This window comes from Aedes aegypti, chromosome 2 (assembly GCF_002204515.2).
Source record: "Aedes aegypti strain LVP_AGWG chromosome 2, AaegL5.0 Primary Assembly, whole genome shotgun sequence".
Classification (NCBI taxonomy): domain Eukaryota; kingdom Metazoa; phylum Arthropoda; class Insecta; order Diptera; family Culicidae; genus Aedes; species Aedes aegypti.
The window spans coordinates 358,031,483-358,045,838 of record NC_035108.1 but is presented as its reverse complement, the minus strand read 5'-3'; the positions used below and the strand labels follow the sequence as shown (position 1 = coordinate 358,045,838).

General features: G+C 37.9%; 1 protein-coding gene across 4 annotated transcripts in view; it reads right to left on the bottom strand.

The window, feature by feature from the left end:
- The window catches only part of LOC5566250, a 227,610-nt gene extending 227,002 nt beyond the window's left edge, over window positions 1-608 (bottom strand). For 3 of the 4 annotated variants that reach the window (XM_021846415.1, XM_021846416.1, XM_021846418.1), the window contains exon 1: window positions 436-608. The gene's annotated coding sequence lies outside the window, so the exon portion shown is untranslated. Of the gene's footprint in view, window positions 1-394 lie in introns of all 4 variants that reach the window. The other variant, XM_021846417.1, reaches the window with a different exon arrangement.
- Window positions 609-14,356: the final 13,748 nt, after the last annotated feature.

Below are 14,356 nucleotides of genomic sequence, written 5' to 3'. Positions count from 1 at the left end.
CAGCAGCACAATAAATTTCCTTTTTCAACTTTTTTCCAAGTCGCATTTACAAAATGCAAGTTTTAGTTTTAATTCGCAACACTTACAGCAGTATTCATAGTACACGATCGTTCGTCCAGTTTCATACACATTGATTTCGTAAATCACTTCAGTTTAGTTGTTTTGTTCACAGTCCTTTGGAATTCTTCATGATTGCTCTAAAATTCACTGTTCTTGTTCAATTTCTTCACCACGAGTAAATTTCAGCTCAGATGTTATTCTTCTCAATCACCTGGTCCTAATTTTCAGGACTTTGTTCTTGTGTTGCAAAATTCACTTCACAATTGCATCCTTTTTCCCCAGAAGCAAACCCATTCACCAAGTATCCTGCCCACAGAACCCTTAAAAAACCAACCATCAACAGAAAAAAGTAGAAATCGCACTCCGGATCCTTACTCGAACAACTCCAGTGGTTCCGCGATCGTAGGCAAAAACGCTTGCTAAACGCTGTATGTCTCGGTCTTCCTAGCACATCACCGTAGGGGAACTCGATACAAACTGAACGATAAAACATAAAACAACGCAAGTAATCAGGCCCCTCAGCACTCGTGGAATACAAAACCAGAAGCAACCGAGCGAGCGGCGGCGGCGGCGGAATCGTCTTGCATCGTCGGATCACTCGAAGCCCCCCTTTTTCCGAAGCTGTGGGGGCAAAGAGAGTCGATCACATCCAGCGAACACAGAGAGAGTCTTCAGCGCTGAAGAGAGCGCTGTCGTTGGGTAATGCCAGAGAGACTTGAGGTGGCCTGGCGAAAAAAACCAAATAATGTTGTGAAGTAAACGGAGCTCCACAAGCTGAAGAAAACAAACACACAAAACGAGGAAAAAAGAGCGATCGCGGACTTGATCGCGGGGTTGGAATCAGCAGAGAGGGGGAGGAGGAATGGTGTGTGGGGGAGAGGGCGAGAGGAATAGAAAGAAAGAAAGACTTCGACGAAGTTGAATTGCGGGGGAAGTGTATGAATTATGTTGTTTTTTTCTCACTCTCTCTTTCACTTGGCACGGTGGGATCGATGACGGATCTGTAGGTTCGGTTGGGAGGTTTTACAGTTCTAGCTTAAGATTCAATATTGCATACAATCTTAAGAACCTCGACCAGATATAATTTTATCGTTTAGATTGAAAATATTTGAACCAAACAAGAACAATATTAATTTTTACATTCGTATGCTGGCCATAACGTAATAGGGAAAAAACCGAACAAATGAAGCCCAAAACGGGAAGTTTTTGTATAAGTCAGTGAATCAATTGTCACCCAACACGCGGTAACAAAGACATTGTCATCTCCTATTCTTGTTGCAACAATTTTATTCCGCAACATCAGTTTATCATCACTTGAACAGAATATGACAAAGATCGATCACCACGTACGCAGCGATTTTCTGGGCTTCGCATTGCAATTTTCTCAACATTCTCCGTGTTGGTAAACATTGACACATTATCAAACAGCATCCACCAAACAAATTTGGTTTTGTGTTTAAAATAACTGATTATTCGCGAGTTGAAAAGGTTGCAACAATGTTGCGCTCTGTGATTGTCATGACAATTTTGCTTTGGATTGTGTCCTTATCCGCCACAGTTGCGACAAACGGTTGTGAGCGAGCTTGCTTTGTTGTTTGTTTTTCGTCTATTTTGATGAGAATTTGATTCACTGGTATAAGTAGAATATAAGATTTATTTGTTTTTTCAATAAATTTAGAATTTTCAAGTGTAAAATCTCAACAGCTAGTTAGTTCGGTATTCTAAATAAGCGTTATGCCGTGGATTTTTACAGTATTTGTTAAAAAAATCACCGGTGTTTTAGTTTACAAACTGTTTAAACTTCCTAATGCATTAAGAAAAATTTACACATTAGACGGATTCCATCAAGAATTAGTCGAAAGAAATAAAAATCGTGCTCGATAGTCTTCGATTCGGATTATATTTTGCCCATGTTATTGGTATGATAGAATAAGTGTTTTCTATAGAAAAATTGGCCATTTCGACTTAAGTGTATCTTTTGAAAATGGCCTATAAATTTTTGCATGCAACTTATTTGAAAAATTCTAACTCCGAAACTGTTGATTTCAGAGAAAAATGTTCTATGAGGAAGTTGTAGTAAACCGATTGGACTATCAGAAAAAAAAAATACACTTAAAAACTTTGTTATGTATTTTTATAAAAACATCAAAAATTAAAACTGAAATGTTTAATTACACAAAAACCCCATTTTTAATATTTTTAAATTTTCACCATAGAATCTTGATAGTAAACAGATGTTTGGGACAAATGATGGAGATATTTCTAATAAAAAGTTTTTACCAACAACAATTTTTGGCTGATTTTCAAAATTTTGAGTTTTGATACAATAAGAATCTTGAAATTTTTCTGAACTATAATGGTTATATGAATAATTTCTTCAGAAGTAGCCATTTTCGAATTACAGTGAAACCTCCATGAGTCGATGTTCCATGACTCGATATCGACTCATGGAACCATATTGAAAACAAAATTTCATGGTTACTACGGTGGTCCAAAATATCGACTCATGGAGGTTTAACTGTATATCGAGTTTAATACAAAAAATATTATTTAAATATCATAATGTGCCATTTCATCGGTTATTCACGATTTTCCATCAAGTAAAATAAGTAAGTGGAGAGAAATAAAGTCTTTACTCTTGAAAACGTATTATTATTGATGGAGAATCGCGAATAATAAATGAAAATGGTCTATTTAAATGTTTAAATAATATGTTTTGCATTAAACTCGATATAATTCGAAAATTACTACTTCTAGAGAAATTATTCATATAATCATTACGGTTCAGAATCATTTCAAGATTCTTACTGTATCATCTCATCAAAACGTATGATTTTGACAAAAAATAAAAAATTTTGAAAATTGACCAAGAGTTGTTGTTAGAAAAACTTTTTTATTAAAAATTTCTCCATCATGAAACTTTGTCCCAAACATCCGTGTACTATGAAGATTCTAAGGTGAAAATTTAAAAAATATTAAGAAGGTGGTTTTTGTGTTATTAAAAATTTCAGTTTTTTTTTTATTAAAGTAAATTAAATATTTTTTCAATGTAATTTTTTTTCTGACAGTCCAATCGGTTCACTACAGTTTCGGAGTTAGAATTTTTCAAATAAGTTGCATACAAACTTAAGGCCATTTTCAAAAGTTATTCTCGAGTCAAAATGATCGATTTTTCTATGGAAAACATTAATTGTGTCATACCAAAAATATGTGCAAAATTTACTGCTAATCGAAGATGGTCGAGTGCTGCAACCGACCGATTTGACATGGAATTCGTCATTATGTCAAAAATGACCCATGACTTTGCAACGCTCTCAAAAATCCATTTTTGAACCGATTTTCGTTCTTTTAGCTTTATTTGTAAGATATGGATCTCTTGAATGGAAATGTTTGTGAGTATGGTCATTCCCGGCACAAGGGAACCTGGAACCTGTTTCAGAAGGAACTGGCGTACCTATATCATATTCAGCATTTCATACACATGTGTATAACGACGGTTCAAATTTGATAGTGTTTTATACCGATTTACAAGAGCACCAAGAGGACCAACATTAATATTTGGCCGGTTTTTTTTGGAGTATTCCAGAACCGGTTCCGCTAGGGTGTTATGTGGACATTTTCAGAACATCATATAGTTCCATCATGCGACGGCTCAAAATACACGATTTTTCATTCAGATGGAAATGGACGCCATGCCATGTATCTGCTGTTACGCCCCTACTGGAACAGATTCTGCTTCTCAGCTTAGTGTTCTTATGAGCACTTCCACATTTATTAACGAAGGTTTGCCATTTGACTATTTTTGCCTATGTACATATATCGTTTGGCAAGCAAGATGGTACTCTATGCCTGGGAAGTAGAGAAAACCCGGAAAGATACTCGACCAGTGGGATTTGAACCCATGTCCCTCAGTTTGATCTTCCATTTCCGTTTCCATTTCCAAAACTATTGTTCTCCGTGATACATTTCAGACCAGTTCCGATAAGGCTCCATGAATATCTTAGCAATTATTCCAGGAGTTTCTCCAGGGATTTGAAAACGAATTCGTCCTAGGATTCCTGCAAATAAAATTTACAGTGATTCTTTAGAGATTTCGCAAGGAGTTTCTGCAGCAATGTCTCTAGTGACTCCTCCAGTAAATTTTTTACTGAGATTCTTCCAAATCCTGCAAAATCTCTTTAGGAAAGCTTCGAAATTTCTCCAGAGAATTTTCAAGCGATTTCTTCTGGTATTCATTCAGAGATTTCTCTAGAAAATCAAGGATTCTTGCAGCGAATCTTCAAGGCTACACTTTTTTTATTTGATGGAGAGATTTGAATATGTTAATGTTCAATTAGGGGTTTTCATATCATAAAGGTTCCCTCCAAGATTTTTTCCAGGAATTATACTAGGACATTTTTTTTAAGGATTACTCAAGATATTTATTAGGTGATTTCATCAGAACTTCCTCCGAGGATTCCTCCATGGAAACATACAAAGATATCACCAAGTAGTCCTCTCAAGATTGTTCCAAGAACTATTCTGGAAATTTCTTTTGGGATTCCTCCCCGGATCGCTCCAGGGATTTTAACAGGAATTCTTGTAGGTTTTCCGCAACTCACAAATTCTTCAAGAATTTCTTGCAAGAATTCTTCCCCAAGGAAAATCGCTACATGAATTATTTTAATGATTTCTCTAGATAATCCTCTAGGAATTCCCCAGTAATCTCTGCAGGGACTCGTTTTGAGCCTCCAACGAATCCTTCGAGGATAATATTCATAATACATAAACTGATTTATTGATTATATTTCTAATATATGCATTTTGGGTTGGGTGGGACCATCAGGGCACCCGATTGAAACGAGATGGATAGAAAGAGTGAAACTGTCAACTTCCTATCGCTAACATTCCGTGGAAAAAGGGCGGGCTCTTCTCCCCATCTATTGGGTCTTTCTGGCAAGCAAGGGCTTGATTGTACGACTGTTTGTGTGAACTTACTTTTGGAAGGAGATTCTTTTTTCCCTGCGGGTTTCGTGTAAGTGTATCTGCTTACGAGTCCGCATTCGTTTTTGGCCCTTCAGACAGGAGTATGATTGAACATAAAGAGTTATACAGTCTTGAACAAATTGTTTTGTTAGAATAGACCATTGCTACCGGTGGATACCTTGCTACAATAGATGGCAGCTCATATCATCATCATCCAACGAATCCTTCGAGGATTCTTTCAAGAGTTCTTCTTGAAATTCCTTCATGAATCTTATGAAAAAAGTGATTCTCCTATGAATTCCTGCATGAATTTATTCAGACACTAGTGGTCCCGGCAAACTTTGTCTTGCCATTAAGTAGGCTTTTGAAAACCGCTCTGAAACATCCCATACCGAATGACGGTTATGTTCACCCTTCGTGTTTCCGACTTTCTCGGTGTATATCCCGAGTTTATTTATACACAAATACATATCGGAACACTTGAGGAACCTAACTGTAAAAGAACCAGGTAAATTCACTGAATTATTCTCCAGCTATTTCGTGACATACAAACAATATTCCATTTTTATTTATATAGATTATCCTGAGAACTACTTCAGTGATTATTTTAGTTAACTCTCTACAAAAATTCCTCCAGTAAGAGATCTACATTAAATCCTTTTGGAAAATCACATCAAAGAATTCTGCTGGGATTTCTCCAAGAATTATTCCAGTAAAGTCTCGACTGGAGTTTTTCCAGGGATTTCTCCACAAATTCTACCAGAAAATTCTCTGCAGTGATTCTTTGTGGGATACTTCTCCAGAAATTCATCAAGAAGCCCTTCAGAAATTCCTACAGGAGTTGCTCCACAGGCTCATCCAGGGATTCCAGTAGACAGCGATTCTTGCAGTAATTTCTTCAGCTTTTTCATCAGGAATTTCAGAAAATGGATTGCTTCAGAACTTACTTACTTACTTATTTGGCTTTACATCAATTATCTTGATAAAGCCTCGCCAACAATAATTCGCCAATTCACTCGGTTCATGGCCGCTTCTCTCCATCCTCGACTGTAACCCACGCTCTTCAGGTCCTGGTGCACCTGGTCAATCCACCTAGCTCGCTGCGCTCCACGCCTTCTTGTTCCAACCGGATTCGTAGCGAACACCATCTTTACAGAGTTGTTTTCCTGCATTCTTGCAACATGCCCTGCCCAGCGTATCCTTCCAGCTTTAGCTACCTTCACGATACTGGGTTCGCCGTAGAGTTGAGCGAGCTCGTGGTTCATCCTTCGCCGCCACACGCCATTCTCCTGTACGCCGCCGAAGATCGTCCTTAGCACTCGGCGTTCGACAACCCCAAGAGCTTGCAAGTCCTCCACGACAACCCCAAGAGCATAGTCCACGCCTCATGCCCATAGAGGACTACCGGTCTTATGAGCGTTTTGTACATCGTACATTTGGTGCGGGGGTGAATCTTTCTTGAACGCAGTTTTTTCTGGAGCCCATAGTAGGCCCGACTTCCGCTGATGACGCGCTTTCGTATTTCCTGACTAACATTGTTGTCAGCCGTCAACAAGGATCCGAGGTAGACGAACTCGTCCACCACCTCGAAGGTATCTCCGTCTATCGTAACACTGCTTCCTAGGCGGGTCCTGTCGCGCTCAGTTCCGCCAACCAGCATGTACTTTGTTTTCGATGCAAGTTGAGAACAAAGCTATCTTGATAACACAATTATATCAACCTCTGTTTTTTAACAGCTTTTGTGCAGTATGTTATAATCTTGTTATGTGATTCTAGTCGGGTATCTGAAAGAAATTTTGGAAGAATATCGGGAGGAGTCCCAGAGATAATCTCTGGAAAAGCTCCCTGAGGAATCATTGGAGAAATTCTAGTAAAGATTTTACTGGAAGAATCTATGGAGGAATAACTGGAGACATTCCGGCAGAAACTCCTTCAGAAACTCTTAGCAAAATCCCTGTAGAAATATCGCTGCAAAAAATCCTGGAATAATCCTTGGAAGAATCTCTGGAGGAACTCTTGAAAAATATACTGATTGAATATTTAGCATTTCTGAAGTACTATCGGAACCGGTCTGGTAGCGAACAAAATTTGTTTCTTGGAGGAATTTCAGGGAAACCGCTTGTGGAACCATGGAGAAATCGCTGTACAGTAGAGATTATCTTGGATCTTGTGGCTCCTGCACATAAGGCTACAGCACGTGCACAGTGCCCGACCAGTGGATTACAAAAAAAATGTATCACAATTATATCAAGATTTGTTACAAATATCAAATTTTGTTTCATTTTTGTTCTTGCACGTTGGGTTGATGAAGGATATTGTTACATAGTTAAAATAAAAAGAGTTATAATAACAAAGGCCGTTTTTTTCTAACTGTTTCTAACCGAGTGCCAAAATCTGTTACAACTCTGTTGTAATCCACTGGTCAGGAAACTCTATCTATTACTGTATGATGTATTTTTTGGAGAGTTGACTGTATAATCATTTTTTCCTAATTTGACCGTAACGGAAATGATTTTCTTATATAATATTTGTTTGTTTGGGAGCCCCAGTGGTAAATACGTAGCTGTTCAAGTAGACCAAACTAAGGAACTTGGGTTCTAGTTCTTCGTTTTCAGAAGTTAAAAAAAATCAGATTTCTATCTCTTTTCTCTACAAAGTTACAGCTCATTTACTGTGCAGATTGGCCAAAAATGACCCCAATGCACTAGGAAGGTTAAGTGGCACTCAGTTCACTCTGGCTGAATCAAATTTAGAGGAAATGGTTTTTAGCAGTCGGTTCATTAGATCAGAAGTGACCCATAAAAAGAACGAACTGACTCTTTCCTCCTATTCGATCGTATCTCGGCTTTATCATAACGCTTGACATGTGCCTTGCTTTGCGCGTCACGCCACACATTCAAGCACAGTATGCTGCCTCTCCGTGCTCTCAGCACTCTTAACTAATTTGCCCCGCCCACTTGCAATACAGGCAAATGGAAGATAAAGAGAGATAAAGTGCTCACCTGAACGGCAAAGTGCATAACTTTGCATCTTGCAATTGGTGCGGGTAAGGTAAATCGGTCGAATATCGTGTTCGTGTCCGATTGAATCGTGAGTTTCTGGGGCAGAATTATCGAAGAATGAGGAAGCAAAAGTACCGAATGAATCGCCGCTGAGCCAGTGAACCGTTAAAAAGATCCGATTCACCGAAGTGAGTGATTCGGCTCGGATCCGTTCACTAAAAAAAATCGTTCTGCCTATCTATAGCTACCGTTAGGCTATATTGATTTCTTGAATTGTGGGTGATAAACATGAAACAACTCATGTGGACACTATTCAAAGAGGTTTGATGATGAAAACGTTATTTCCCGAACAGCTAAAGCGCGCCAAGTCAAAACGTTTCGTTATGTTGTTACGGCTCATGTATGACTTCATCAATATATAAGATAACAAACATATGTAATCGTTCAATCAATGACAATAATTTTTGTGGATACAAAAGTATTATTTTTGAATGTATGTTTCAATAACCCAGTCAAAATTTTGGTTGGTATAACTTTTTTTTATTATGGATGCACATTCTTATACTGGGAACACTTGTTGCTATGGGCCTGACTGAAATTTCAAAGAAAATGGATCTACACTACCGAAACAATATTCAATTTTCAGCATCTGTTTGCTGACGAGTATGCCTGAAATCTACTGGTGTCAGTTTATGCGAGTTAACCGGAATGAATGAATTGCACGACAATAGAAAACAATGAAACCTTTCTGCCCTATATCAGAATTATAAATTACGTCTCATAACATGCTTTGATTTATGGTTCGCACTGGTTGGACAGAATTTCAATTTTCAGAAAAAATATAACACTAGAAAGGATTGCTTAAATTACTCAATATTTTTATGGTAGAAAGGATATTATTATTTCAATCACCTTGTGTAAGAAAACTCGGTTTTAAATAAAATGGCGTTTGGTGCAGTTTAGCAGAACCCCGACCATATGTTTTCTTAGATTACCCTCAGCATAAGGTGTTCGGTGTTCAGGCAAACCAGATCTAATGTGTTTTGATGATTTCAGGAAACATACTTCAAGCATACGAAATGACGATATGTTTATCATTTTTAAAGTGATTTTTCGCTATAGCACGTTCCTCAAAAGTTTTTTTTTTGTACAGAAACACTTTTCATGCTCTCTAGAAACTTTTTTTCAATGAATGTATGTTGTTTTTGAACAATTGTTTCAATTACACAGCGTAACAAAAATGACATTTTTGCGTGTCTCAAGGATCAAAATATGTGTCTCGAGTAGATTTGGGGTTGCTGAATCTGATGCCATTTTCAGAAATGTTCCAGCACGTCACAATTTTTAGCTACAGGTCGCCAAAGTTGTATAGAACATTGATTTTATTGATGTTTACATAAAATTTAAAGTATAATTTATCATTTTTTTTTGTGATCTTATCCACTAAGCATGCTATATTGCACTTAAACTTTCATTTTGGATTAAATTTGGTTGAAATTGCGCGATTAAATTTAGAATAAACCGATTTTTTCGACATGTTTGCTGTCTCTAAACAAAATTTTTCGTTTCTCTTATATGGGAAAATACAATACTTTTTTAAAAAAATCAAAAAATAATTTTTCCGCATCGAAAGTATTATAAACTTTGCCGATAAGTATTGTTATACAAATAATGTTTGAATTCAGTGGCAAATTAAGCAAATAAATTGCCATACAAGCTGTCAAACTTGCATGCAAGTTGACTAAAATAGTCAATTTTTGCATTTTCAACAGCCAATATCTCAAAAACTAGACGTGCTATGATATTTTTGAAAATGGCAATGGATTCAGCAACCCTTAATTGAGTGAATAGCGGTATTTTGGTGCTTGAGACAAAAACGTGTTCCGCAGTGTTATCAGTATCTTTCAAGAGTATCTTGTTTATATTTTCAAAAATACTTGTTTAGTATGGCAAAATTTAGCAATGTTCTTATTTTTAAAAACTAATAAAGCAAAATGTCCTTCTTTCTTAAATATTTTTCTGGTAAGCCTGGTTTTGAATCTCCAAGAAATGTCCAGGAACCAGTTAGGAATTTCTAGAATTTCACGTAGAATCCTCAGAGCTCCGCTGGATATTCTTTAGATTTCGATAGGGGTTGGGTGAGAAAACGTCGAATTCCAAAATGTCGAATACCAAAATTCATGGTGGGCCACAATCAATCAAATTTGTGCTTCAACCATCCACAGTTGGCCGTTTTATGAGAAATTCTAAAAAGCTGCAGATATACTGTGTAACATTGTATGTGTCAGGAAAAATCGTTTAAAATAAGTAACTTATAGACTATTGTCATGTTATAATTTTGCTTTTCATTCATAATCTTTAAGACGTGGAGAAAACTCTTTCTGAATTCATTCGGGTGTTACTCGAACTGTTTCGCATGCAACATTAAAAGTCAACAAATATTTCGCTTTGAATTTGGCAGACTCGTAGTACACGAATAATCCCGCACAACTTCTATCAATCTTTGTGTCTATAAATGCTTCAATATCCTGAAACCTTTCTTCAAACTTGTACCTAGTCACCCAGAAAGCTTGATATTCGCCATCAGCAGCTTCATTAGCATTCGATAATCGATGATTCGATCATCCTGCTGGTAACTAACTGCTGAATCATTTTTTAAGGTTTTTAATGTTCCAAAATCAATAAACGTGCTCCTAACGTTTATGTACGGAGATAAACCATGTGTTGCCGCACTCCCTGTACAGACAGTCAATACTGGTACAACGACCAGTGGAGGAAAAGTTCGCATCACGAAGCAGCTCACGAGTGTATACCAACGCATAACAAACATGACAGACTCGTAAACATGCTAGGTGTGAGTAAGTCCGCACCCGTCTGCTCGGGAGAACATGTCAAAAGAAGTAGCAACAAGTTCGGGAACGTTTACTCGCGAGTAACTGAGCAAGGTGCGATTTATTAGGGCTTTGACAGACAAATCAATTGTGTATCCATCAAATCGACAGTAAACTATCATTTTGCAGTCAAAACCTTTTGAAAACCAGAAATCTCGCAGGGGAAGCAGCTTTTTATTTTTCCAAAAGCACAATAGAGCACTGCATATGATGAGCCTAACCTCACTTATTTGACAGCTGCTGGTCCTGTTGTTTACGTTTCGGACTTAGTCGTTTTTTCCATCATTTTTTCATCTTCGCATTTCTATCACCAGCATGCTGATGGTGACGATTTTCCACGGTAGGCAGATAGAATAATACGATCTGTGGGTATCTGCAGTGGATTTGACCTCTCCTCGCAGCAAACTTTCACGAAATTAAGAAAGATTCGAAAAAAGTACTAAGTCCAAACTGTAAACAACAGGACCAGTACCTGTCAAAATTGATGCGTGACGTCACAGTGCAGTGGAGTATTTACTCTGAACAGCTCTCAACAAGTTCACGAATCACTTTTGTTTCGCTTACTCGGGAGCACGACAGATGCGAGTAAAGCAATGCTCTAACGCTCGGGAGCATTTGGTTTTGGTTTTGTTCCAGTTCAGCAGAGATGTTCGCCACTTTCTACCATTGGCAATGACTTGCTGACACCCTAGCACACTGATTAACCTTCAATAGCACATCAGTTCAAATTCTATACATCTACACAAGTATGCAGAACCAACTCTAGCTACGATCAGTTGTATAGTAAACTCCGTTCACGTAGTAAGTGGCCATACAGGTCTTCCAGTTTACTATGAGGATTGATTCTAGCTCCGAAGATACACGTAAATGTAAGTTGTTTTTAACTATATGCTGCCTAATTGAATCTTGAATTGAAAATATACTTACAGCTATGAAGCTGACTAGTCATACAGCTGCAAAACCGTGTTTTCTTCGCCTATGCCATCCTTAGTGCTAAAGAGATGATAATTAGAATAAGACTTTATATAATATACCCCTTGATCGACCTGAGAAGCTCGTCTTCAACGAACTCTACCAAACTTACGTACCATTTATTGTGAAAAAATTTCTTTATTCAAACGATAAATAGATTTTTCATCAGCGTCAAAAATACCGGTACTCAATGCCTTCTAGTACTGATATTTTGGTACCAAAAATTTGTCGGTATCACCGGTACCTTCGGTACTGGTACTCACGGTACCAAAACCCTAGACTAGGATCCTTTCGTAATGGAAATTTTCCCTGGGCATAGAGTACCATCGTACTAGCGACACGAATACACGATATTTGAATGCAAAAGTGGTAAAAATGGTAGAGAAAGCTTTCAATTAATAACTGTGGAAGTGCTCTTAAAACGCTGAGCTGAGAAGCAAAGCTCTGTTCTTATCAGACTATGGACATGCTTTATATGAATTGCTGCGAATCGCGGTAGACAGGATGTCCCGGGCCCGATCCATCTGACAAGCCAATCGGGCCCACTGTCACCATAGAAGATGGTGTCTCCATCCTTATCGATAGCCTGGTTCTTATGCAGTTGGGACGAAAAAAGACGAGAAGAAAAGAAGAGAATCCAGAATGGACTCAAGCTCGCCCAACGTTTCAGCAAAATGAGTGTGCTGATGTTGTTGGGAGCTCGAAAGGCTCATGAGCATATTGCAATCTATAAATCTATTGAGTTCCTGTATTTGAATATTTACGTTTCGACATTAAATTTTCTCCCACTGTGATTTCCGTCCGTTCGCCAATCGCCATTTCTTCCGAAACATTCGACCTTCTAGTGGGTGCCCCTCCGGTTCCGTCTCACTACCTCCTCCATATCGATTCACGCTGAAAAGCACGCGATTGCCGGCAGCATCAACTGCCTTGGTTCGAAAAGAAAATAAGAGCTTCGATTTTCAATTGGTGCTCGCCGCGCTAAAACTGAGCCGCATCAAAGCTCGGTCAGCCTGTATGCAGCATGGAATAGTTTGTGGTTGAGCCCGAGCAGGAACGAATAACTCGCACCTATCTTAGCGTGTCATGTTGTTTTTTGTATTTTACCATAATTCGGTTTTATTCAGTACACACCACAATTTGATATTATGTATTAGAGTATTGAGAATATTGTTTAAATCAATCAGAATATTTCATTCAGGTTTTCAAAGTTATTGAGGACTGCTTGAGGTATTGTACTACAATTGAACAATAAAATCACTTCTTTATGAAAATTTATCATGTTTTGTTTAGATATTACCATATCTGATCCCATTTTTGATTTGATGCTTTTAGAATATGCATGAGAAATTATTTGAGGTATTTTACTTCATACGCAGGGCTTTTTCATGCCCTATTCTGGATTCTGGTGGTAAGTATTGAAAATTATTTGTTATGGAATACCTTAGTTTGGTATTCTGCAGCAATTTGCTGCTGCTCGGGTGGCGATGTAATAAACTGCTCAAGAAAGCGAAAGAATGGTTTTTGCTCGCTTTTTTCCGTTTCGGTTGCACTCATAAAAAGAAAGACTTGCACAACATGCACACAGTCAAACTATTGCCAATATACGAGCGCAAATCTCGTACAATCATGTGGTTGGTCTTACAGGCTGAATTGGTGCTCTCGAATGGTGGTGGTGGGTTGTTGTACCTACTTGTAGCTAGCAATACGTATGGCGGCCGTCCGTTTTGCAATGCGGAATTTGCAGATTTTTTCGCCCACTCACACACGAGAGGTGATGCGAAGCGAAATGAAGGAAGTCGTGTGGGTGGCCAAACAAACAGCTATAACGGAAGTGTTCCCCCGATGCTTGTGCCGTCGTTGAAGCGTGACGCGGTATGCCCCTTTCGTTGGCCTTGCTCGAACGAAAGAAAAAGTTCCATTCAAATTCGGGTTTTGAGAACTGAGGACTAGCTTTTGAAAGTAATGTTAAAAATTTTACGTTAGGTGAACCACTAAATAATACTGTAATCTGCAACGCTGTAAAGTGCTCTTTTCTTTATATAAAATATTAAATTCATTTGTTATAACTATACGAGAAATCTTCCATTTTTGCAAGTACGAAGAAAAACTTGGAGCTCTGATAATTAACCTGAAGTGTACTTTGAATTATTTCTAACAATTCAAAAAAAATACTGATAAAGGAAAGCAAACTGATTGAACGATAGCAAGAAGCATCTGCAGGATTTTGTCTGGTTTTCAAATTGGTACAACCTTAGCATTTTTCCGGAAAATATGCCAACTGAAAACATCTGTTAAATATATATAATATATAAGAATGATAAGCTACTTTCTGGAAGTTTCTTGATGAGGATGTAGAAAATTTCATCATCGCCAGAGCTTTCATATTTTTGAATTTTTTAATAATAGTTCTCTTTTCTTCCAAATCAGTCTCCCAGGAATTTTCGAAGTCCTGAGTAACATGAT